General features: G+C 38.7%; 1 long non-coding RNA gene across 1 annotated transcript in view; it reads left to right on the top strand.

The window, feature by feature from the left end:
* Positions 1 to 27,661, top strand: part of LOC309619683 — a 246,636-nt gene continuing 218,975 nt past the window's right edge. Inside the window, exon 1 of the long non-coding RNA XR_014239156.1 lies at positions 1 to 27,449. This is a non-coding gene — a long non-coding RNA (uncharacterized lncRNA). The remainder of the gene's footprint in view (positions 27,450 to 27,661) is intronic.

Raw genomic sequence — 27,661 nt, 5'->3', positions numbered from 1 at the left:
GGAGTCCTTGTTTCCCCCAGTCCTGTCGAAGTCCTGCAATCAAATCCCACTAGCCTTCAAAGTCTGATTCTCTAGGAATTCCTTCTCCCGTTGCCGGACCCCCAGGTTGGGAAGCCTGACGTGGGGCTCAGAACCTTCACTCCAGTGGGTGGACTTCTGTGGTGTGTTCTCCAGTTTGTGAGTCACCCACCCAGCAGTTATGGGATTTGATTTTATTGTGATTGCGCCCCTCCAACCGTCTCATTGTGGCTTCTCCTTTGTCTTTGGATGTGGGGTATCTTTTTTGGTGAGTTCCAGTGTCTTCCTGTTGATGATTGTTCAGCAGTTAGTTGTGATTCCGGTGTTCTCGCAAGAGGGAGTGAGAGCACGTCCTTCTACTTCGCCATCTTGAATCAATCCTCCATTTTTATTTTTTAAATAAAATGCACAGAATTTGAGTCATATGGAAGAGTAACCACAAATAGTACTTTTTAAATTCTGAGTAGCTGTTGCACAGATTTCTCAAAATCTCCGAAAGTCATTGTTAGTTGTCATTCATGATAATTAACGTCACATAATATGACTTCTGAGGAACTGATTTTCCTTAAAAGACCAATGGGATTGCACCTAACATCATGCCTTATACATGCAATAACTATTGTCCTGTGACAATATAGTCTGTACTTTGGAGCATGAAAATTCTAAATAGAAAAAAAATCACTGGTGCCGGTTGAGCTGCTTGCTGGAGGTGAAAAGACAGCATTAAAGGGAAAGGAGAAGAATTAATTTATAAGGTAGCAGGGGAAGTTGTATCAAGTCATTGGCTTCTGCTTAACAGGGTAGGTTTTTTCACTTTATAGCCACGTTGAAAATACTTTCTTCCTCCAAAAAGACAGGGCAGTTTACACAGTCTCTTCAACCACCACATCCAAAGGCAGAGCAGAGAAAGTTGTCATTTGAGGGTAACTGGTAACAATCGCCTTGTAGTGAAGACTGAATGAAACAGAGCTTTTAATGTAAAATAGGAAATCAGAAGAGAGATAAATAGGGCTATGAATTTACAGCTGATGAAGAATATCTATCTTGAAATCCTGATATTTTTGCAGTTGTAGAGAGAGACTGAGAATTCTACTCATTTATTTTAAAAGCCACAATCATGAAAAAAGTCCATTTTGGCCAAGATTAAGAACAGCACAGACAATTAACAAATGGCATGGAATCAGAATATAAGGTCTGGAGTGTGCTAAAGCAAAGAGAATTCATTACACACTCCTGACTGTAGGTTTACTGTGTTCTTAGTAGGCAGGAGTCAACACCAACGTTGCACACTGTACATATAGTGTGCATTCACTTTCTCTCTCTTCATATTTAAGTTAATCGTTTGGTAAACTCCATGTTACTAATTTCATGATGTTTTTCAATCATTTTTTAAAATCAATTTGGTTGTTGTCTGTATACAATTTGAATAAGAGACACATTTAAAAGATTGTTCTACTCAACTGCGTGGACCTAATTAGCAATTGAGTAGAACATAGAATTTAAAAGTTCCAACATTTGGGCTTCTCTGATGGCGCAGTGGTTAAGAATCCACCTGCCCATGCAGGAGACACGGGTTCGAGCCCTGGTCCGGTAAAATCCCACATGCTGTGGAGCAGCTAAGCCCACATGCCACAACTACTGAGCCGCACGCCTAGAGCCCGTGCTGCAAAACAAGAGAAGCCACCACAAGGAGAAGTCTGTGCACTGCGACGAAGAGCAACCCCTGCTCGCGGCAACTAGAGAAAGCCTGTGTGCAGCAACAAAGACCCAACACAGCCAAAAACAAAATTAATAAATTTATTAAAAAAAAAAGTTCCAGCATTTACAGAATGGTGATTGAGCATTGTCAAGCTTTGTTTTGCTTTCTTTTGGGGAGGGTAAATTCTCCAAGAAGGTGAAGTCTTTTTTTTTTTTTTTTTTTTTAGCACATGGGCTCAGTAGTTGTGGCTCTCAGGCTCTAGAGCACAGGGTCAGTAGTTGTGGTGCACAGACTTAGTTGCTTCGTGGGTGGGATCTTCCCGGACCAGGGCTCGAACCTGTGTCCCCTGCATTGGCAGGCGGATTCTTAACCACTGCGCCACCAGGGAAGCCCCCGTGAAGTTTTAAATGAGAAATAAAGTCAAGTTTCTTTCTATAAATCTGTTCCATCTTCTCTCATTTCCTGTTCCTGTTTCCCACTAATCACCTCACTTGCTTTCTTCCTCTCTTCCTTAATTCCTTCCTTCTCTTCTTCCCTTTTCACTTTCTATACCCTTCCATTCCTTCCATAAACAATATCTTGAGTAGCAAACACAGTGCATATTTTACTTTCCTTTATTTTCCTCTGTGCCTAATGAGAAATGCCCCAAAGGATCATTCTCACTGGGTTCCTGCTACAGAGTCAAGTCTCACAGCCCTGAAATGATGCTCTCTGGTGCATAGCTTTGCTGAGTTGGGCACACACAGCAGCACTAAAATAACAGGATACTCAGACAATGCTGTCTCGTGAACTGAAGTGTGGCAGCTGCAAGTAAGAAGGGTGAAAAAACACTTTAAAGATGTACCGAAGCATGGAGGTGAGCAATCTGGCATAGCAGGAGCTCCTAGGTAACAGCTGAAGCAGACAGAGAGAGTGGCCTGGTATTTAGAAACTGAAAACTAAATTTTACCTGAATATGAGGATATAGCAACTGATACTGCAACTTCCTAGGATTGATGTTTTTCTTAAGGTGGAATGCTTTCTTAATTGTCGATCTGTTTAGCCATACCAGGATTGCCATAAGTAGTGTCAATCTTGAAAAAAGTCCAACAATTTGAAAGGTAGCTAAGTATATTACCCAAGTGACTTAATAAAAAGTATGAGCTACAGTGCTTTGGAAAATGGAGAAGCAGCTGACTAATCCTATGAAGAATGCTTTCATTTTTTTATTTGTTACATAGGATACACCAGGCTGTACCTGACCTTCAATTATTGATAGATTGATGACTGATCAATAGATCAAAAGATAGGTATGGGAGGAACATATGTAGAAAACTGGGGATTATAGCCAGGTATTCTGAAAATTCAGGCAGAGTGATGGGCTCTCCATTGCAATGTACTTGGAGGAAAGTTTTGTAGAGGATAAGAAAGTACATGGGGGCTTCCCTGGTGGCACAGTGGTTAAGAATCTGCCTGCCAATGCAAGGGACTTGGGTTCCAGCCCTGGTCCAGGAAGATCCCACATGCCGTGGAGGAACTAAGCCCGTGCGCCACAACTACTGAGCCTGCTCTCTAGAGCCCGTGAGCCACAACTACTGAGCCTGCATGCCACAAGTACTCTGAAGCCCGTGTGCCTAGAGCCCGTGCTCTGCAACAAGAGAAGCCACCACAATGAGAAGCCCACACACCACAACAAAGAGTAGCTCCCGCTCGCAGCGACTAGAGAAAGCACACGTGCAGCAACGAAGACCCAACACGGCCAAAAATAAAAATAAAATAAATAACTAAATAAATAAATTTATTTATTTAAAAAAGAGAATTTAAATTATTTTAAAAAAAAGAAAGTACATGGAACCCAGGGTCAGCCAATAAATTTGTGTCATATCTAAGGGCAGACAACCTGGAGCATCATAGTATGTGGTGTATGTTGACTTGCTTTATAAAGCACAGTCAGAGGAGTTTGAACAACTTCCTTACAGCTTCTTGTATCTCTGAAGAGGTGTGAAATATTATTGCTTCCACATGAGCGTTCCTTAGAGACAGTATTCTCTCTCTCTCTTATGTGTTTGAGTAGATAATGGGTACCGAGAATTCTTTTTTCTTTAACTGTAGTATAGAACAAGAGTATAAAACAACACGTTTTAAAGAACAAGGACGTTTCCCATATCACCTCAATAACATGGTCATAGTAGATACAATTAGTAATCCCCTAACATTATCTCTGTTCTGCCCATATTCAAATTCCTTTCATTGTTCACAAAATGTCTTTGCAGTCAGGTGTCCAAACCAGAATCAATCCAGGGCCAAACATCACATATGATTATACATCCAGTCATTCTCTCGTGCTTTAGAAGACAGTTTTTGTTTGTTTTCTTTCCTTCTTCAACAGCAGAGTCTTACTGAAAAAACAAAACATAACAAACAAAACCCTACTCTGTTATCCTGCAGAGTACTTTCTTACTTTCTGGATTTGGCTCTTTATTTTCTCCTAGTGTCATTTTTTTCTCATTTCTCTGTTTTCTGAATTTCCAGTATTTTGGAAATTAGCTCTAAACCTTGAGTTAAAATTAAGCATTAATAATTAGAATGTCCAGCACAGTAAATAAATCACGTTTTGTATCGTAACAACACTATGAGGGGGATCATTATTGCCCCCTATTTTTAGCTGAAAGTGTGGTTCAGATAAAGTAATTTGCCTATCTCCTACACTTAGGAATTGTACAATTTTATTGAGGTACATTGGAAATATAATAAAATAAAAGGTACATATTAAAAGTGTACAACGTGATACATTTTAGCATATGCCCACATTCATGATACCACCACCACAAACAAAATAACAAACATTCTCATAACCCCCAAAAGTTTCCTCATGCCATTTTTGTAATCCAGCCCTTCCTCACCACTGTTTCCAGATAATCACTGACTTTTCTGTCATTATGAACCTGTTTTTGTTTTAAAGAATATTCTATGAATAGAATAATATAGTAAGTACTCTTTTTGACTGCTTTAATTTACTGAACATATTTTTGAGAGTCATCCATTTTTCTTAATATCCATGATTTGTACCTCTTTTATTGCTGAGTAGTCTTCCACTGTATGAATATACCACAATTGGTTTAATCATTTCAGGTTTTGGCTGTAGATAAAGATGCTATAAGCATTTGTGTATAAGTCTTTTTGTGAAAAAATGCTTTCATTTCTCTTGGGTAAATACTTGAGTGGAATTATCTGGATCGTATGATAGGTTTGTGGTTTAACTTTTAAAGAAACAGTCAAACTGTCTTCCTAAGTGGTTGACCATTTTACTTTCTCAGTAGCCATGTTGAAGAGTTCCAGTTATATCATACTCTTGCCAACGCTTGATGTTCTGTCTTTTTAATTTTAGCTATTCTAATGGGAGTGTAGTAGAATATAATTGTGTTTCAGTTTGCATTTTTTTTGCTAACTAAAGATGTTAAGCATTTTCCTGTGTTTATTAGTCATTCGTATATCTTCTTTTGTTAAGCATCTGTTCAAATCTTTTGCCTATTTTTTTTTTGCCTATTTTTAAAATGAGTTGTCTGTCTTATTGAATTCAAAGACTTTTAAATATTATATATTACATATATATATCTCCCTTATCTGACATATATGTGGCAAATGTTTTCTCCCAGTCTATATCTTTTGTTTGGGTTTTTAAAATGATGTCTTTTAAATAGCAAACATTTCTAATTTTGATTTTGATCCAAAATGTCAGGTTTTTCTTTTACGATTCATACTTCTTGTGTTTTATTTAATAAATCTTTTTCTACCACAAGGCCATAACAGATTTTCTCCTATGTTTTCCTACAGTAGTTTTATAGTTTTAGGTTTCTCATTTAGGCCTGTGATCCATTTTAAATTCATCTTTGTGTATCAGGTGGTATAAGGTATAATATTTTTTCCGTATGGATATCAAATTGATCGAGCACCACTTACTGAAAACACTTTCCTTTCTCCCACTGAATCGTGTTTACAATTTGTCAAGAAATATGTTGACCATATACGTTTGGGTATGTTTCTGGAGTATCTATTGTTCGTTGGATCTACATGTCTATCTTTTCGCCAAAACCAAACTATCTTGATTATTTATTGTAGCTTTATGGTATAAGTGTTGAAATTAGGTAGAGTGAGAATTCCAATTTTGTTATTCTTTTTAAAAATTCTTTGGCTATTCTAGGCCTTTTGCATTTTCTTATAAATATTAAGCTTGTCAGTTTCTACAGAAGTGTCCACTAGGATTTGTTTGGGATTTGCATTGAAAAGTCCTGGCTTTTTAAGCAGTCCTATCAATCCCTGACAGGTAAACAAGTTTCTTACTACTTAAGTTTTGCAAGAACTCCAACTTACACTGAGACATGGCTTTGAAAGCCTCTGGCAAATGCTGGCCCTAGCAGGTGGAGACACAGGCTTCAGCTGTCAGTGTTTAGCTGCAAACTCAGTAAGATACATTTTCAACTACTTTGAAACCCTGGCAGTTAAAGTCACTTCTTTAAAGGAGAGAGTGATACATTGGAAGTTAAGATCATTATCACTGCACATTAATTTTTTTTTTTGGTATAAATCCACTTCTTCAAGACTTTAAGAACTCAGTTTTCATAATTAGTCAATAAATATAAACTGAAAGAAAAAATTCCGCCAGAATCCCAGAAGTGGAAATAACATTACAATGCTAATACAGTCAGCAGGAGGCCACAGTAATCCAGATTATCATACATAACTGTCTCATGGAAACTAATTTGACTTTTATTGTGATGCTAAATGAAATTATTACATGATCTATAGATTATTGAGCTCTGCGGCAATGCTGGAAGATGAGGCACTGTGCTGCATCTTTTACTTTAATGGTTGCAAGGTTTTTAAAACACTTTACACATTGAGTGAGTAAAGAAGACTATAATGCTCAGAAACAACACAGTGACTAAATAAATTACTTGCCAGAAACCATAAGTATGGCAGAAATAATGTAGCAAACAAAGCATTTTCTCATTAACCATGTGCATCCAGTGAAGTCAAGGCTTTGAAAAGAACTAGCATGTGAGAGCTAAATATCTTTGTTTTCTTCCTGCCTCTCTGATTACTCTCTTTATGCTTCATAGAAAATTCTTCTTCCTCTACACAGGCATTGAATAATGTGTTGTCTTAAAGTTCAGAATCTCACCTTCCTTTCACTCTACAATACCACTTAGGAATTTTATGCTACCCCATGCTTTTAAGTAGTATTAATATGCCAGTGACCTTCAGCCCAGGCCTCCCTTCTGAGCTCCAGAACCTTGTGTATAACTGCCTACCCAGGACCTCTACCTGGATACCTCAAATATACTTTACATACAACATAATCAAAACTGATTCTATGATGCTCTGTCCGTGTACAGGGGGAAAACATCTGGTTCTTGTTCAGTGCCTTTGATCTCAGTAGAATAGCATTATCATTCACCCAGTTATATAAACCAGACTCCTTGGGGCACAACTTGACTCTCCCTCTTCACCAACCTACATTTCCCTTCATTGCCATGGTCCCTTCAGAGCCTTTTTTACTGTGAATATCTTTCAAATTCCATGCCTTCTTTCCATCTTAATGGTTGCTAACATAGCCCAAGCTACCATCTTCTCTCACCTGGAGTCCTATAATAGCCTATTACTAGGTCCTCCAAATCTATAATTTATTTTCCAAAATGAAGCTACATTGATTATCTCAAAATATAAATATGACTGTGTTCCCTCAAGCCGCTCCTGTGAAAAACCGTTTAGTGTTTCCCATTCCTCTAAGGATAAGGAAAACAGAAAGTCTTCATGGGACTGCGGCCCAGCTCCTGACCACCGTTGACCACTCTTTCTCCATATTCTTTGCCTCACTCTCTGGAATCTTGCCACACTAGCCCTTCTGAAATTCCTCCAATGTGCCACATTCCCTCTGTAACAGGAACTTGACTCATGCAGGTCCCTGTGTCTGCATACCCTTCCTTTGTTATTAAATAAATTCATAATCACCCCTGACCTCTACTCAGCTACCACTTCCTGAGACAAGCTTTTCCTGACCCACAGGCTAAACTAGATTCCTTTTCTTCAAAGCACCGATCTCCTTTTCACATGTACACCTCGGTCTTCTCACATGTTACTTCTGTCTGTGCCTGTGTCATCTCCACTGCCTCACAAGGTCGGATTTTCCATGAAACTTGGACAGAGTCTGTTGGGAACTTCCCTTTAGTAAGAACTCAATGTATATTTTTGTTGTTGTTGAATGGATGGAAGTGTGAATGGATGGATGGATGGATGGATGGATAGGAAAATTTAAAGAGTATAACATCAGGTTCAAAATATGAACAATAAACTGGAACATACATTTTTTTATATTTTCTTTATTTTTCATGTTTCTTACTTCAATCAAGCAACATCTTTTAGTGACTTTTTAGTCTCTCAATTTTTTTCTAGTTAAAAAAAGTGAACTTTTTGATTTTTTTTCTTTTACCTTAATCATTGGGCTTTTTATATAAATTCAGTGTTCTGGAATAACCTTTCATCTCCCAAACCACCTACTTTTCAATTCAAAATTCATAATATCCCACAGCAGGGAAGAAACCTTATTATTTAGTCTAATGAGAATAGTTTCCTTTTACTCAAATCTTTGATGTTCAATAATGGCCATGCTCTTGAAAAGGGAATTGTGATAATTTATTTTAATTCATTTTAATAAATATCGCACGCCTACCATGTGTCACAGGGCTTGATTGTGAGAATATGGAAATGAACAGGACCAGATACTTGTTCTGGTATGAAGTTAACAGAAAAGCTGGTGGTCTAGAGATAGCAGTTATGTTTGGAGTCATGATAATCATTTATTGTAACATTTAATTACTTTGTTGCTTGAGTTTCTTGGCCTTTCAAAACACTTAATTCAATAAATAATATTGACCAAGAGTGGCCCCTTGTTAGGACCATTCACACTCCCAATAATGATTTTTTAATAAATTTGGGAGTCCTCAGAAACAGACAAATAGACAAATGGTTATACATGACTAGAGGAAGAGAGACATGACTTTAATTAATGAACATTTCTAGTAGTCAGTCACTCTTTATGATAAGTCTTTAACCTAAAGTCTGTATCACAGCCACAAAACCTTAAAAATAATAATAATTTATGTTACTATTATTATTATAAAGAACCCTGGGAGAGACAGAAAATATAATATCCATAATACCCTATGCATGAAACATAGTGTCTATCTGTGTGTTCAAGCAAATTAAATTTTGGCAAGACTAAGAAATTAAAGAACAAATAGTTTAAAAATATCAATATCAGAAAACTTGAAAGAAATACATTACCTATTGAATGTCTCTTTCTCCTAACATTTGCTTCTTGAACACCATATTCCTCAAAGCAGTGATTCCTATTTCTCCAGTTTTTACCCATTATTACTTTTAATATTGACTGAGACCTTGGTATATGCTACAGAGACGCTAGGCTAAGAACTTCTATAAATCATCTCATTTAACTCTACAGGAAACTAATGAGCCAGACAGTTATTATCCCATTTCATTAATGAAGAAAATGGAGGTGCAGATAAATTTAAAAACTTTTCTAGATCATATAGCTGGTAAGCAATAGAGCCAAGATTTAAAACCATGCTATCTGACTCCAGTGCCCTTAGTCATTTTAGTATACTCTCCTCCAACAAAATGTTCTCAAACTGAATTTAAATTCAAAGAAGTGAATAAAGCACGGATTTTAGAAGGAGGGAGGCATGTGGCTTAAGAATCAAATGATAGATTTCAAAATCTAAAATGTTGGAGGAATCACTGCCTTCCTCCTTCCCCATGAAAAGCGAATGGCCATCTTGGTAAGATCAAAATGAACAGTCTCTATTTTAAATGGCTCAGTGGATCAGACGCCTCCAATTGGGTTTTAGTACTTTTTCTTTTTCTTACGGTTTTCTTTCCCAAAGATCTAACTGAATTTGTGGGGAGAATAAATCAAACTTTATGGGCCTTCCCTATTTCTTGGGAGGTTTTTTTCGGTTGTTTTTTTGTTTGTTTGTTTTTGTTTGCTTTATAAAAATGTTTGCTACCTTTAGCTGTAAATCTAAAATTGAAATCTTGCAACGGAGTCAGAGGCAAGCGTCTTGAGTGGGTGGAGTTACAAAGGGCTGAAAACTATAAAATGGAATAAATCACAGACCAAAGAGTGTGAACTTTAACAGCTTGGTTGGGCCTGTATTCAAGGGCAGATTCACATGTCACAGAGAGTGTTTTCATCACTCAGAGAGGCAGTTCTGAAAAGGACAGCTTGCTAGAAATGAGGAGAGGGGTAGGTGAGGACCAGGTCATCTGCTACAGTTAACTGCTTACTCATTGTAGCTACCTCAGGGGCATGTGCTAAGGTTTTCTGATTAACCAATTTTGACTTTCCCTTTTTATTTCTTTATGGTCAACAGTGAACTCTGGTCCTTATCAGGCATGGTGGAACATGCTAATTGAAGATTAACCTACCTAATCTATGCAAGCATCTGTGTGAGTAATCTTAACTACTTGCTCATTTTTGGCAAAGCACCAAGCGTGCGCACACACACACACACAGGTATACTTTCTACTGTGGTCCTCTTGGGAGTCGGGGACTGCAATTTGAGGGAGGAAGGGAGAGAGTGACACGTGGTATTTACAATGCAGCGTATGTATAACTTCATATTAAATATTTGGCTTCCTCTTTTTAAAAATGTCCTTTATTGACCTCACTATGGGGACACTTTGACAACACATTAAGTCCCAGACTCACTCTATCCCATCATTGTTCTCTTTCTGTTTCTCCTCTGCCCTTTCTTCTTTCTCCTTTTCTTCTGCCTCTCAGGAGCCAAAATAACAAAAACAGAAACAAACACTAGGAAGGAGAAAGGGAGGGGGGATGGATGGAAGGAGAGAACAGAGAGAGGGAGGATAAGTATACAAATGGACAGTGGCCAAACCTTATATAAAAATAGAGTTCTGACCCACAACTTGCAACAACCTGCCCAGAAACCAAACTCCTCATCCACAAGAACCAGCTCAGGATGCTAGCCTGCTACAAGTAAGACTTACAGGAAGTAGGATTGCTATCTCTAGTAACAATCCAGGAAGCTAACCAGTAATTTCTCTAATGATCAACCCCAAATGACCAGGGTTTGGTTAATAACTGACAGCTTCTGTAATTTTTGTCCTCACTTCCGACTTAGCACCAACCAGCGAAAGTCAAATATGCACCCCTACCAACTGCATAGGATGCCCTACTTCTAGTTGGCCCACCTACAGTTTCCTCATGCCGACAGCCTCCAACTGTAGCATACTTGAGGCCTTCGCTTCCTTCCACTGTAAAGCTCTCCCACTCCTCTGCCTGCCCTTGAGTCTCTGCCAAATGCAAGTGACAGTGGCTCCCTTGCTGTAGCAGCTCTGAATAAATAGCCTCTGCTTTTCTCATTTGGTTAGTCTTTGTTTATTTCCACAGAGAAAAGAAAGAAAGGGAGAAAGGAAAAGAAAGAAAATTCAAAAATCCCATTACTGATTGTTACTTTTTATTTATACTTTCTACATATCCAAAAAAATTATGAATTTATTGTGGGTGAGAATTATATTTCATATATATATTTGCATCCCTCGACATTCCTAGCTAAAGGTTTTTAATGTAGTAGATGATAACTTTTTAAATTTATTACTAAATGAAATAAAGCAGCATAGTAATGTGCAGACCAAAAGAACCTTCTAGGAACTTTGATATGACTTCCATTTCAAATGGGAGAGCTGAATCACAAAAATATAAAGTTGGAGCTCAAAACACACAGCTAAACAGTAACTTTTTAAGACTCCTGAATTTTGTTTTTTTCCTACTACATCATGCTTTTTTCTGCACTTAATCTCTGAACATACATATAGAAATTATATTAAAGGATGTATGTATGTCTTTATCTCTCATATGTGTCAATTAATTCTTTCATAAAATGAATGATTCTTTCAAAAATCACACCCCAGTTTATATATTTGACCTAAAAAGTAATATTTTAGACGTTATGATTTATTTTGAATAGGGTAGCTTTTTTGACTCCATGATTAAACTCCTGTTTCACTCCAAATTCTACTGAAATAACAATGATGATGATAGTAGTAATAATAATAACACTATTTATTATATAGCTATTACATAGTATTACTTTTATTCTTTATACTTCTAGTATATAAAAGTATTAAAAGGGAATAACACCACAAGAGTGCTGAAAGTAGTAGAAAAAAACGAAGTGTTTGGGCAGGAGATTTTGACCCATTTGTATAAGACAGAAAGCTAATGGGACCAAGTAGAAAATTCCTGAGCATGCCAAAGAGCTTTTGTTTATAAAGTTATATTTATTTATCTATATCTTATTAGAAATTAACAGTGAAAGAAATAAATATTATTGATTTATTTTAAAATGGCAATCATAAGGCCATTAAATTAACATGGAGAGTAACTATGAAAAATAACAAAAAAATAATGAAAAGAGTGACACTGGTTTTACATTTTTGTAAATCTCTTTTATGGCCTAAATAGAAGACAACCAGATTCTCATATTTGCTTCTGCATTTAATCTGTTAGGACTTGGGTGTTTTTGGTTGCTATATATGCAGAAAATCTGCCCTCACACAGACACGCAACTGCAGAAGGGAGGAGTAATTTAATAGCCATTTTAGATCATTGTAGATCGTCTTCTTTGATACTACATCAAAATAATTGTAAAAGCCGAGCATGGGGACCACTGCTGTGGATCTGCCTCAGAATGTCTAGGTTCTTTACAAAGCTTTCTTGGAATCAGAATTGCGAATGAATAAAAGCAAGAAAACTAATGACACTCATGTTAACGTGTGTAATGGTATAAAGTATTTGTTTCTATAACTTAGTGTAAAATGCATCAACAAAATAAGATGGACTGCTGTAGAGCGAGAAGGATGGTTGGTGGATGGTATTTAATAAGTTGAGTAAAACGTGAATTGTAAAATCTAGTAGAGAGTACATGGGTGTTGATCCTACAAGCCTTCCAACTTCTCAATATATTTAAAGTTTTTTCATTAATAAAATGTTGGGAAATTTTTTGAAAAGTTGCACACAAACAAAAAACATAGTAAAAATAAAATAAATGAAATAAAAATCACCCTGTCCTTGCTATTGACAGAGTCTTTAGTGTCAGCTGTAGGCTCTCTTTTCAACAAAAGGCTCAAAAACTGCCTCTCTTTTGGTAGGCAAAGGAGCAATTTCAGTTCTGAGCAAAGATCTGAGGGGAGGAAAATAGACCTTTCAAAGGCTGGCTCCCTTTTCCAGTGGTGATTTTGTTACAGGGACTTTTTCAACATTTCCATTTTAGAAACTTGCCTTAGAGGTTCTTACAGTTTGCCTCCAAAATTGATTCTTGCTCTAAACACTACATAAAGTTCTTTGGCCTCAGGGAATAAATATTTAATTTATCTATAAAATTGAACATACCTATTTGATCTTTGTTGTCACTATTGTTGTTTTTATGAGAAACCTTAAAATTTAAGACCTGCTTATGAAACAATTACAAAGAGACCTCGATAGGATCTCAGGTTTGGGGGCCAAGAGGGAGGTGTTAGAAATTGGTGTCAGCAACAAAAAGTAGATTATTCAGAAACGTTAAAGGTCATCACATGGATTCATCTCAAGATATTCCTCTGCTTTCAATTCTTGATTTCCACTACTAGCACTGAGAGACCTTAGGCAAACCATTCCACCAAGAGTAACTGAAACTTCCCTACATTTTGTATCTAATTTTCCAGAAAGGCTAAATAAGAAGAAAGGAAATGAATGTAATCATTTTCCTAGTATCTTCCATATTTTAGGGTTCAAACATCCAGGGATTCTCCTCAGGGCTGTACCTGGGTAAGAACTTCTTATATTTTTTTTCTTCAATCCTGCTCACTCTGACATCCATTTTCACAGAATGAGAAGAGAAATGTGGGTTCTAGACATGCCACAGTTTTACTATGGCCAGCATTCTTTGTACCCACTAAGCAAGACCACAGTAGAAAATACTGCAACACCTCAGTCTTCATCACTGTCCTCATTCAGAGAACTGGGTGCTGAGAGATTTGTTGTTGTTGCTCTTGTTTCTTAACAAATATAAAGTTACAAAACAGCTCAACAGCTCTTCAGCTTTTCCCTTAGTAGTGGAGATCTAAAGTTTTATCTGTTAAGATAAAAATTTAAATTTAGGAAATGCAGCCAGAACCTGCCAAATGATGAGTTTGGCTTTCCTAAGCAGTGCTAAAATATGAGATACATGTTTTGATCTAAGAGAGACTCTTTGCAGACCCTTTACTTCACTCCAGGTATTGTGGACAAGAGTGACTCACTATCAGGACTAAAGGATCTCAGAAGCTAATAGCTTGTTAATACCCAAAGCTCCTCACAAGCCTGCGCAAATCTCCTCAATTAACCTCCATCTTAAAACCCCAAAAGTAAATAGATAAGTAAATAAAAACCAACTGAACAGCATCTCCAAGGCATTAAGGAAACAAATGCAACATGTCATTTTGTTTTATAAAAAAATTGGGAGGGGGAAGAAGGGGGAAAGGGAAAAGGTTTAGACCAGGGTATGGATGGGGAGAGAGATTTAAGGGTGTTAAGTCAGTAATGTGTATCAACTTACATCAAGAACCTTATTTATGTTTCTGTTATAGATCTCACTGATCCCATAGCATAATTATCCAGTCCTTCGTGGCCCTGTTGAATGTGTAATGCCTAGTGTTTATTTTCACCCTTGCTATAGGATGGGTTGGATTGAGTATCCAGGGAACAGAAATTCCTTGAAGATTTTGTCTCACATTCTAACTGAGGTCGTATCACTTCTCATGGTTTCTCAGTTTTGGTATCTACCAAGTGGAAGGAGCAAGATTCTCAGATTTAATGCAGAGTTCCAATACTTTGTGAAAGCTTTTGGAACAGGCTTTGGACAGACACTCATGAGGTTTAGTTTTGCCTGTAACACTATCTCATTTGTCTAGAGTAGAGTTTTTCCCTTCCTGGGTAAAAATTCCAAAACTGGTAAGATGGGAAACTCAGTAATGAACTATATAAAGTTCCACCCTCTGTCTTCAGAAAGGATGTTATAAAGGGACTGGGAGGGATGACGATGGTGTCAGCTAACATTGATCAGGCACTAGTTATATTTGAACACTACCTTAAATATTTTACAAATAATATTTCACTTCATTCTCACAGAATCCCTATAGATGAGAAATCTAAGGCATATTCTTACATTGGAGAGACAGGGGTATTACAGGACTTTCAATGATTCATACAAATCTAATATTTTTTTTTACCTCCTTCACCCCAGATCTATTGAGATGTCAAAATAAGTCAATGTATATAAAAATTCTTTAGAAATTGTAAAACAAAATGTAAATGTGAATTACTATTTGAATCACCAGTCAGCACTGCATGCAAAATCTGGGGCCAGCCATCTGCCTCTTTCCCTGATGCATTTTAATCTTGATTTCATCTGCTCTCTAGTCATTTGAACTATTCTCTCACTTCCTTCCTTTCATCTATCTTTTTTATTTCATTCTATTCCAACAAAACCTTAGACATTGCTTGGACCCACTACTGAAACTATATTTAATTTCCAGTTGTAAACAAAGTGTAAGTACATTGTTACAGATTATTTCCCATTATAATGGGATGAGTTTTTCAGCAATAAAAATAGCAGCTTTTACCAGCTGTCTCATGTGTCCGCATGCAAAAGGTTTCTTTGGGAGGACTCTTAGGAAAAACAACCACTGAAGGAAAGGGTAGGAAGCAGAATTGGTCTGAGGGAGAAATTGAACTGCAATGTAGACTTGATGGAAGTGGCAACCAACTCTGCAGAGAATTCTGAAGCTGCAGAGCTTTTCCAAGTTGATGTGAGACGGCCAGTCCGTTCTCCTCCCACACAGATCAGTCATTTATGTGGGCAGTCCCTCAGGAGGGGTAGATCTTGGCTCTTTTCAGCAGAGGCAAGCCCCAAAGCGAGCTGACTCCTGAGAGCTGGCTGTCCCAGCAGCTGTACTCAAACATGCATTTCTAAAGAAGAGTTAGATCCGACCACACATCTCAGGGTACCCCACCTAGATTTAGAGGAATACACAGATTGACCTCAGAGCAAATCTTTGTTTAGAGAGCACTCCTTGAGTAACCCCCTTTAGTTATGCAAATGTAATTTTAGTAGTCACCCACCGCCCTGGAAATGGGCAAGAGGACCTTTTGTGACCTGGAAGGCCTCTTTTCCAAATACACTTTGATAAGCAAAACTGGTCACTGATAAATTTGCTAAAGACTATACTGGAGGGAAAAATTAGAGACCCTGACCCCTTCCCTTTTGAGATTTAATACTATAAGGAGACAATCTTCTGTCGACTCCGATATTCCTAATTGAGATTTGTCAGCAGGAAAGAACCAGCAAGAAAACTAAGGGAGAACTTAGCTGGACAGATATAGGGAACTGGCCCAATAACCCAAGGGTTTCTTGGACTCTGAAAGGTCGTACTTACGATGAGGTAGACACATTTTCTCTTGTTAATCTGTCTTTTGTTATGGGAGCCCCAGCCAAGAATTTAGAAGGGTAGAAGGAAAATGATTTTTTCCTCCCTTACAAGTGCAAAAGCTGAGAATGCGATTAGGAAATAAAATTGGCTGCTACTTAGCAAATGTAAGCGTGCAGCATCACTGCAGATGTACAGAGGTCTGGACTAATAAAAGCAGTGCAGCAGTGGGCAAGGATGCTTAGAACTAGATGAGGCTTATTTTCACTAGTGATATTGCCTTGACAATTCAAATATTCATTTAATAAATATTTATTGAGTGACTACAGTGTAATGAGATCTCATCTCATCTCCGGGCACTGGGGATATAGCAGCAAACAAAACAGACATAATCTCTGCCTTTAAGGAGCTTAAATTCTAGTAGCAGAGGCATAAAATAAACAAGCAACTAAGGAAATTCGATAATTTAAGATGGGATCAAAATGAGAAAAATAAAGCAGAATAGTAGTATAGAGAGTGGATGGAGAATGCTGGCTCCTGACAAAGACTGTCATACCCACTGAGATTCTTGGATTATTTGTGATGATGGAAAGCATTAGGAGACAGGTGCTGAATATTCCCTTAGTTATACCAGGAGGTGGTATTTTAAGTAATTAATTGGAAAAACTAAAAGTGACCTTACTTGTACCCCAAATGGTGAAACCGACATAGATCTTACACCAACAAAAAACTGTGAGCTGGAGGGCTTGAGTCTCTTTGAGAAACATAGTTTCTCAGTTAAGAGGTCCAGCTTCATCTTCCCTGCTTCCTTTCTCACTCCAAACTTAGATTAGTATAACTAGGAGAAATGATACAGAACCACTGAATATTTTATAGACCCGTGAAGGTTAGTCATTATGTATGTTCCTGGATGTGCCTTATTCACAGCCATTTGCAGCTAATTATGAAAGAGCCTTAGAGCTCTGTCTGTGGTGGATGGGAGGTGTGGAAATGGAGGGAGCCTTTAATTGCAATTGAGAGCAAACCTTGTAAATATATATAAATATTTCAGAAGACAGGATTAGAAGAATATCTTCTATAGCGTGAGTCCAATCTCATAGAACATCTAGCATAATCATTTGTATATAATAGGTGCTCAATGACCATTTGTTGAGCAAAGACATAAAAGCCAAGAATAAGCAATGAACATCATGGGGTTCTACCCTGGGAATTATTGTTTCCTGATTTTCCATCCAGGAAGCATATGTTCTTGACAGACTCTGCTTTCAGTTTCTTTCATATCCTTTCCCATTTGGTCTTTGATTGCTTACTACATTGCTCCTCCTTAGATGGAAAAAGAAAACTTGTATCTCTCTTTTTTTGGGAGGAGTTGTTATGGTAGTTTTAGACATAAAAGAAACTGATATAACAAAATAAAATGAGGGGTTGATTTTTTTTTAGCTGTCCTGCTTTAGCAATATAATTTCAAGGTGGCCCAAGCAATATAATTCAAAGAGAAAAAATTGCTTCAAATTATGCTATCTGTTTCAAGCTGAGTTAAACTTCATTCCATGGTTAGCTAGTTGCTGTATGGAAGTAAATACTTTGTAGTTGCTTTAATCTTCTTGCCATGTCTTCATGCAAGAGAAGAGATGATTTATCAAGCCATGGAATATCATCAAAAAAGATCCAGGAAAGTTATATCTTGTCTTTAGGAAAAGTGGTACTTTATGTTAGTGTTTGACAACTACTTTTAGATCATTCTTTCCTTGCCTGAGACCTGACCAGAAGTGTTGGAGTCCTTTATCAGTGCAACTTTTTCTTTCCCTCAGGTAATTTTCCATCCAACTCTTTGTCCAACCAAGTGGCAATGTTCCCATTATCCAGCGAAAAAGACATTCGTGTTGGAAACTGGCTTTATGATGGGTATCTATCTATATTCCAGAGAATTTCAATCAGTCTATTTCTCATGAAATTGCCAAGCTGGAAGGAAGCTCATCTTTCTAGGGTTTGCATAATATCATGGCCCTTTCATGATTGAGGGGAATAATTTGTTATTGTAGGGAGGAAACATTTTTTTTCTCCACCCTCTTAGGGTCCCTGGCTGGGTGTGAAAATTAAACTGACAGACAAATTGACAGGAGAAAACCATATAAATTTATTTAATATAAGTTTTACATGACACAGGAGCCTTCATAAGGAAATGAAGACTTGAAGAAATGGTTAATCCCAAGTATTTTCATGCTAGGTTTGATGACGAGTGGACAGTCATGGAGAAATACGATAGGTCAAAGGGTATGGAGTGAGTATAATAAACCAGGGGAAACAGTAAGGCCTGTTTGTTCAAATTATTCTCTGTGTCCCTTTGTCTTTGGGAATAAGGATGTTCCTTTCCTCCAGATGTAGGGAGGGCGCTGCTTACATGAGGGTTTATGACCAGTTTCAGGGGAGAAGGATAGAGGGAAAGTCAGACTAACCTTCCTGCTTCTGCTGTTTTCTCAAACTCCTTCAGCTTAAAATATTCAATATGCAAAGTTACCATATTTTGGAGCAGTGTGTCCTGAACCCCATCACTATCTTTGTGTTAATATATGCCCCTAAAAGCATCCCCTTCTAAGGGTAGCCATGAATAGAATTGACCTCAGAAGTCAAGAACATGAAATTGTAATTAAAATGCAGATAGGTTCGCAGCATAGACTTGTGATCGTACACAAAAGTTTGTAGGCTAACTTCCCAGTTGATGATATGCTTTCTGAGCTTAGTCAAGAAGTTTGAGGATGTGAAAGCTAGTGTTTTGGATTTGTTGTTGTTATTTTTTGAGAGAGAAGCTGTGTGTAGGTAGAGTTGAAAATGATCCTGAGACATGTTTCTTTAGATCATATGTTCTCAAGAGAGGTAATATGACTCCCCGAGGGACAAAAATCGATTCTTGTGTGGTGAAGAAAGTTACATCTATGAAATGTCGACCAACAAACACAGAAGGCTGCAAATTAGAAAAGAGTTTATTTGGGGTCTTAGGTATTGCAATTCAGGAGACACAGTAAAACCGAAAGAGTGTTCCAGGGAAGAGAAAAAAGTCAGGGACTTATAAAGGCAAAAGCACAAGGTTGTTAAAGTTGTCTGGTAGGAATTATGATTGACTCTGATGCAAGAAAGGAAATATTTGTCCTTAAGGGATAGGCTGACAGGAGTTATTTTAGGGTAAGGGTCTGATAAGTATCTTGTATTTCTGGAACACTGGGCAGATGTTTTTGGATGCCTGCGTTAAGACAATAAGTGGTCAAAGTTCAGATGCTATCTGGGCTGAGACGTGCATAAGTCCCCCTGCCTCAGTGGCCCCCCAGCTCCATTTTGGGGAGCTCTCCCTGCAAACTGGACCCCATTTTGATTTTCCTTTTACACTGTATACACACATATACATATATATGTATGCACACACCTATACATATACATATATATTTATATATGAGTACCTTTTTTCACCACAAAGGAATCAATTTTTGTTGATATACATATAAAATAGTATATATTATATGTATATGTATATATGCTATATGCTATAGTGTATCTGTAGTACTAAAATTTCATAGAGGGTGCAGTTAGGAAAAAATTATCTAAAAACATTCCATAGGGGGAAAATAAAGTTAAAAAGGGGGGGGAAGGGGGTTGAGAAACACTGAAAATGAGAAAGAGTGTTTAAAAGAACCAAGTTAAAATCGAGAAGGGATAAACCTGGTATCAGACAAGAAAAGACATTGTTTGTCTAGGGAGTGAAAATAATGGAACATCTTCAGTTTAGGGACATAAGTAGGACAGACTAGCAGGTTAAACCAGTAGCTCCAAAACTTAGGGTTAGAGATGGACCCTGCTAACAGAAAAAGGAGTGAAAGCCAAGAGGGCTCATTTAATGAATTAAGCCTATGCCAAATTAATAAATAACATGAAATTACATTTTTAAATTATTTCAGTTCTAGGTAATGTGTTTTCTAAAGTACCTCCCCACTCTTGTGACAGTAAGTTGTGCATTTAAATTGACCAAGAATGCTGGACTTTAGGGGACGATGGGACAGAAAAGAATATAATATAGTCAGAGCTAGGTTCCTAGATGTGAGACTTGTGCAATAAAGGGGAGCAGAATTTGCGCACAAATATGCCTCTTTGGTGTAAGGCTGATTTTTTTTTTTTTTTTTTGGCTGTGTTGGGTCTTCGTTTCTGTGCGAGGGCTTCCTCTAGTTGCGGCAAGCGGGGACCACTCTTCATCGCGGTGCGCGGGCCTCTCATCATCGCGGCCTCTCTTGTTGCAGAGCACAGGCTCCAGACGCGCAGGCTCAGTAGTTGTGGTTCACGGGCCCAGTTGCTCCGCGGCATGTGGGATCTTCCCAGACCAGGGCTCGAACCCGTGTCCCCTGCATTGGCAGGCAGATTCTCAGCCACTGCGCCAGCAGGAAAGCCCCCAACGCTGATTATTTTTAAGAAACAGCAGAAGCAGGAGAAGCTCTGAAAACTGAGTAGGAGTTACCCTTTTGTAAGAGACATTGACATTTATAAGGGAAATCTCCATTTGTAAGGGTGTCCCCTCTCTGTACCTGGAAGAGGAGGATGACTTAAATCTCTGGAAACTCTTCTTGTTGAAGAAGGTAAGGACTTAAATATGCATAACGAGTTTGCCCTTGTTTTTTGTACTTTTCCTGGTCACCTCCCATAACTGGATACCACCCCCCGCACCCCACCCCCACCCCGGCACACACACCTCTTCTTTTGTCTTTCTTTAGCTGAAGATGGTGTTTAAGGTGGCTTGAACCATTTCAGAGTTACTTAGTTTTCTAGGGTATCTCCCATGTATATAGGAGGTATACATATTATTGTCTGTTTTTCTCGGGTTAATCTGTTCTTTATTATGGAAGGGGGAGGAAGGGTAGAGGAAAAATTATGTTTTCTCCCCAACAGCAGGCACAGGGGGGCCCATGCTCAGAAGGACCCTGTCTTTGGTTGATGACTCTGCTGTCTTGAAATTCTTAATAATTTTGAACAAGGGGACTTATATCTTCATTTTGCACCAGGTCTTACAAATTATGTAGCTGATGCTGAGTGTAGTGATAAAATAAGGGTGATCCCAGAGGAACAGGTAGGTCTAGTCTTTGGAGGAGACATTTCTCTTTCCCGATTTAATTTCTCAAGATGTTACAAGAAGAAAGCTTCCCAAGGGAAGCAGTGGGCCAGTGCTTCCTATTTGGGTGCTCTAGGGGCAATGCATCACTGAACATTCACAGAAACAAGATGCTACCCTATCTTCAAATGCCAAAATATATCGCACTTTTGGAAGAGCAATGCTGCCACCAACTTGAGCCTCACGCTGTCTAGACTGTGGCCGGTTTCCACCACCTTTATTATATTGGCCATGAAGAGTTGCTGGTGTTGACTTAAAAAAATATATATGCACAATGTGAGAGTTGTGAGTTAAGTTTTATTTGGGGCAAAATGAGGACTGCATTCCGGGAGACAGCATTTCAGATAACTCTGAGAAACCGCTCGGAGGAGGCGAGGGGAGGAGCCAGGATATAGGGGAGTTTTGCCACAAAGAGCCTGTAACTGGGAACATCAAAAGATTATTGTTAAATATAGAAAACCAGATATCTCAAGTTAAGGAATTTAGCGCTTTTCTATGTATGGGAAGATGCAAGAGTCTGGGCTCACTGAAATCATTCCTTTGATATGCACCTTAGCCATCTGGGGCCTGTATTTTCACATCCTGAGTTTCCTCTGTGCTCACCGCAGGGAGTGGCTGCAGTCTGATGGCGGCAGGTGGCAGGTGTTCTTTTCAGCCTGGAGTTTCCTCAGGGCTGACCAGCTCACATTGGAGGGCTGCAATCATTGGTGACTGTGACATCCTTTGTTTATTGATATGGCAGGAAATATTCCATTTATAAATATTCCGTTTATCACTGGATAGAAGTTAAAGGAAATAATCTACTAAATCAAATACAGCATATGCTCAATTGGCCTTATTCTTTGCATCTTCAATCTCATAAGGTTATATTTTGAAACCAAGGGACAGTCATCAGTTAGAATCTTTGAACTATAACTTCCTTAACAAATAATATTCTATAACCTGCCGTCACCAATCAAGCTTGCCTTAATCGTTCCTGCGAATTACATACCCTCCAAGTGTCACATAACTTAGACAATATGTCACAAGACTCCTTTAACGGCCCCTCTGTAGCTAAGACCTTTGATATGAGTCACTATACTAACAGTTGCTGAAATTGTTTTTCAGGAACTTAGAGTCAGCTCTTGTCCAGTTCGAGTTCGAGCCAGTTTATTTATTTATTTATTTATTTATTTATTTATTTATTTATTTATTCATTTATTCATTTATTTAAATTTATTTTATTTATTTTTTTTGGCTGCATTGGGTCTTTGTTGCTGCACGCGGGCTTTCTCTAGGTGTGGTGAGCGGGAGCTACTTTTCGTTGCGGTGCATAGGCTTCTCATTGCAGTGGCTTCTCTTGTTGCGGAGCACGGGCTCTAGGCACGCGGGCTCAGTAGTTGTGGCTCGCGGGCTCTAGAGCACAGGCTCAGTAGTTGTGGCGCACGGGCTTAGTTGCTCTGCAGCATGTGGGATCTTCCCGGACCAGGGCTCAAACCCGTGTCTTCTGCATTGGCAGGCGGATTCTTAACCACTGCGCCACCAGGGAAGTCCCTCAAGCCAGTTTAGACTGGGTGGAACCACCACCCCTCTAACAGGCCTGGGCAGGTGTCCGATGGATGACCTTTTGATGTCAGAGGGACAAAAACCCCAACCTCAGATCATGCTAACATTGCCATTTTCTGAACATGCCTCCCATGAAGAAGCATGTAACTCAGAGCATCAATTACTCACCTTTTTCCTGCCTCCCATCACCTTCCCCTGCACTTCCGACCACCCTATGCTCTTTACTCATAAATATCCGAAGCCCCTTGCCTTTGGGCAGGCGGATCTGAGACTTGTTCTCCTGTCTCCTTGCTTGGCTGCCTTATGAATAAACCCTTTCTCTGTTGCAAACCTCGACGTTTCAGCTTTTGGATTGCTGCCTGTTGGGCAAACAAACCTGGTTTGGTAACAATTTTATTGTTGCTATCATAAATAAATAAATTCCATGAAAGTGAGGCTATTCCAAAAACTTCACTCCTGCCAATTCTAAAATTCTGTCATGTTATGATATAAAGAATGGGAGAAATTATGGATAATTATGAGAGATTTGCTTCAGCCAGTGTGAGAGATACAAATGAAAATTTGTGGGTGGGCTAAGAAGAAGTTTTTGCCTGAAATGTTTTGAAAACTGTCTGCAAAATCAAGCTGGAGCAGCCTTTTGCAAGACAATTGTATTCAGAAGTGGAGGAACTTTTCATTGCTGGAAGTGTAACCGTGGCAGTGGCAGGGATGAATGCTCACGGAAAATGTTCTCTTTCCTTCCATGTGAATGCTTCCTGTCCTGAGGCCTCTCAAGAGTAGAAACAAGATCCTTTTCATGGCATCAGCCCTATTCAAAGATGTCAGCAGGGAGTTAGGAAAGAGGCACTCAGCCAGTGGAGCTGCCATTCTCCCTCAGGGAGCCTGCAGCTCTTTGCAGGTGATAAGAAGGTGTGAGTCTCACATTTAATGAAATCCCTGAAATTTGAGGCTTTCAGTTAACATCTGGCCGCGATAGAGAACCTCTTGGCGGGCTGTGCTCCTACTGCTGGCTGGCTGAATGGGTCATGCAGACTTCCTGTCCTCCTCTCCAGTCAAGGTAGCATTAGCGAATGGTTCAGTTCCAGTCGCCGCAGCAGGGGGAGAGCAGGCAGAGGGGGCCACTCAAAGTGCGGGAGACTCTCCTGTCAGCTGCTCCTGCCGTCCTCAGTCTGTGCCCTCTAATCAGGTAGCTGTTCAGTTATATGCAACGAACTCTAGCTGAGCAGTTAAAAAGGAAGCACTTCCCGAGAACGACATGGCCGGAAAAATTGATAAATTTACCTTTGCTTGTGACTCAAGACATAGTGTAAGCTGTTTAAATGTTACCTTGGAGCCCGCCTTAGTTGAGCTTTGAAGAGGGCTTACCCTTCCCACAGGGAAGGGGCTGAAACCTGCAAAGGACAGTGGGAAATTCCAGTCAACAATTGTCACAGCTCTCTCACCCTCTCATTTTCCCCTCCCAGTAAAAATTGTATCTTTCTGGTACTGATGGCAGGTAATATTGCAGTTGCTCTGATTGGCTGGTCTTCCTGTAATATTCCATGCCCCACCATATCTCTTTTTTTCCCTTTAGTAATTGGGGTTGCTGTGATTGTAGTACTGATAACAAGGAGGGTTATTTCTGTGGTCTCTTTCTTCTGTTCTCAGTCCTTTTCCTCTCCCCTCTTCTGTCTGATTTCTGTCCACTTCAAATGGCCCTCAGGCTTTTCAAAACAAGAATGTCAAAAAGAAACAATGCAAGCAGGACACAAAGGGAGAGAAGGGAGCCTGAGATTGCCATCCTCTTACTGGGAATGGCTGTGCATTGAAGTAGTGATGGATCTCTGAGAATAGTTTTTCCTACCAGTGGAGCTGGTATAGATATACTTTCATAAAGAAATGCTGTTCTATTGTATCAGATCTTTAAAATAATAGTTAGCTTTGACTTAAGAGATATCATGTGCAAAACCACATTCTTAGGAAAGAACCAAAGATGTGTGTAAATATTGTACAGCAAGGGAATATAGCCAATGTTTTATAATAACTTTAAATGGAAGACAATCTATAAAAATATTGAATCACTGTGTTGTACACCTAAAACTCATATAGTGTTGTAAATCAACTACACTTCAATTTTTAAAAAAGGTGTGTGTAAAATACTACATCTTGGGAATCTGAAAACTTTGAAAAATATAAGTGTCATGTGTAAAGGTAAAAAAATAGGGTACAACCTAAGTATTAACTAATAGCATTGGCTAAATAAATCATGGTATGTTCATGCCATGGATTACTAATGAGGTCATTAAAAAGAATTATGTAGATGTATAGTTATTAATATTGGATACAGTATGCTAAAGTTATACATGTAAGAAATTATATATATACATATATGCTACTTTTAGATGGTAGATTAATGAAGAAGAGAAGAGGAGCGTCTTCCTCCTTTGAGGCCATCCTTTCAGCTCTGTTACAGGATCCTATGCCTTCATGAAGCTTCGTGCATTAATATCTCTTAGAAACTCCTATACCCAAGATCCCCGTTCTTTACTTGCTGACACACGATAATCATGAAGTAACTGGAAAAGAATGTGGACTAATTACCTTACCTCTAGCCCTCATAGTCTCCTTTGTATAATGAGGGGGTTTGACCAGATGATTTTTCAAAATCTTTCTTCCTCTAATAGCCTATGATTCTCTATGTCATAATTATTAATGAGTGACCCTGCCGCAGTTTTGTTTTGTCTTTTGGTCACTGAGACAGGCATATGATGAATCTATTTTTGGTGAAAGGCTGTCAGCAGCCCTCAAATCACAGGGTACAGGTCGTGCCCTCCCACCTAGTCAGCCCACACCCAGAACTAACCTTGCCGGTGTAGGGAAGAGAGAGCAACCCCAGCAAACAGGCATCTTGAAATCCAGAAACTGTTTATATATAGTATACATAGAGAGTGTTTCTTTGATATTTAGATGATTGTGAGCCGGGTTAAAAGGTATCATCAACTCTGTCTCATTGGTGGCAGCCCAAAAGTTTGCTTCTCTTCCAGACAGAGGGAGGCGTGAAGCCCAGGGGAAGGTTAACCAGCGTGTACAGGGTGTGTGGTGGCCGTGTACCTGTGTCTGCATGTATGTGTGAGAACTACGTTGTCTTTGCCCAGATACACTGCACTCACCTCGCCTTCAGAAAAGCTTTCCTTCTCTGGAATGCAATGCTTACATTCCCCGTCTCAATAAATACAAGGTTTCCCCTTTCTCTGCCATAAACATTGTTTCCTTCAGAAATTACGCTTTGTTGATGTCATGGCCCACTCTGAGCTCCATAGGTGATGCCGCAAGAATAGTCAGAGCTTTAGTAACTGCTCCACCTTGAGGCATTGGCTCCCCTCTTTCTCCAGCTGTTTTGGCTTTTCTAGTAGATTGTAGGCGATAGAATAGACTTCAGGTAAGCAAATTGCAGAGACTTTTCTCTGTGAAAAAAAGTGATGGGCTTTTTATTATTTTCAGTTTCCTCCAAATCTCCAAATATTTATTTCTCTTATGACTTTCTGTATTTTTCTTTTCAAATGGGAGGGGGAAAAAAAGTGTTCTTTTTTTGTTTTGTTTTTAATCTTTTTTAAAAATCACCAAGTCTACCTGTTTTTATGGCTAGAAGGCAGTGACCGTCCAAATACTAATATAAATGTTAATTCTCATTTCTTTAACACTTTGCCCAGTTGGAAAATAGACAGTCTGGAAACATGCTTTACTTCTCCCCCTAGACTAGGGAGACGTGGCTGAATTTTCTTCAATACTTTAAAGTTCTGTAGCTATTTTTTCTTTTTTTTTTTGTTTTGGTTAGGTTTGGTTTCTCTCTAGAAACCAAGCATTTTTTCCTTCCCTAAACACTTAATATATATTTGATCAGAGTTAAACTGTTTTTAGCAAAGATTTACATTACTTATTCATTCACATGTGCCAAGCTCATGGTTAATAAGCTCTTTTATCATTCAATCCATGAGTAGGCCACTGATCATTCAACTTCTGAGCAGACCTAGTCTTAGACATCTGTTACCCACGGCCTTGAGCTATAACAACTAAGACACAATAGTATTTAAATTAGCACAACCTATAAGATCTCATGTGAAATGTACCATTTGAGGTAAGCCCTGAGTCCATATTCAAAGACCATCACAGATCTAGAAATAAAGTTTTTTAAAAGCGTAGCTCTTGAGAAGCTTATAAATTGAATGCAGAAATGCAGATGTCAGTGAACATAAATGTATAAGTAATACAAAAACATTAACCCTCTATTATCTAGTACTGTTTAAAATGGAATATTCTGGTTAAATGCTGATATTTACCAAAGAATTATCTTTCACTGGCTTCTAAACAGTAACTTCAAAATCCATTCTCTTAATTATTAAGCTATCTGACATTATTATAAACATGATAGTACTGTATATCTTCTGAAATGCCAGTTAAAAGAAAGTTATGATTAGCAGAATATCAGATAATCAAGATTATAGGGTTTGGCATAGAATCATTTAAAGCTGTGCTAAGGCACTGTACCTGGTGGTACAGTGGTTGAGAATCTGCCTGCCAATGCAGGGGACACGGGTTCGAGCCCTGGTCTGGGAAGATCCCACATGCTGCGGAGCAGCTAGGCCCGTGAGCCACAATTACTGAGCCTGTGCGTCTGGAGCCTGTGCTCTGCAACAAGAGAGGCCACGATAGTGAGAGGCCCACGCACCGCGATGAAGAGTGGCCCCCGC

The sequence above is a fragment of the Balaenoptera borealis genome, assembly GCF_965194805.1.
Source record: "Balaenoptera borealis genome assembly, chromosome: 21".
Lineage (NCBI taxonomy): Eukaryota > Metazoa > Chordata > Mammalia > Artiodactyla > Balaenopteridae > Balaenoptera > Balaenoptera borealis.
This window is presented reverse-complemented; position numbering and strand designations above follow the sequence as displayed.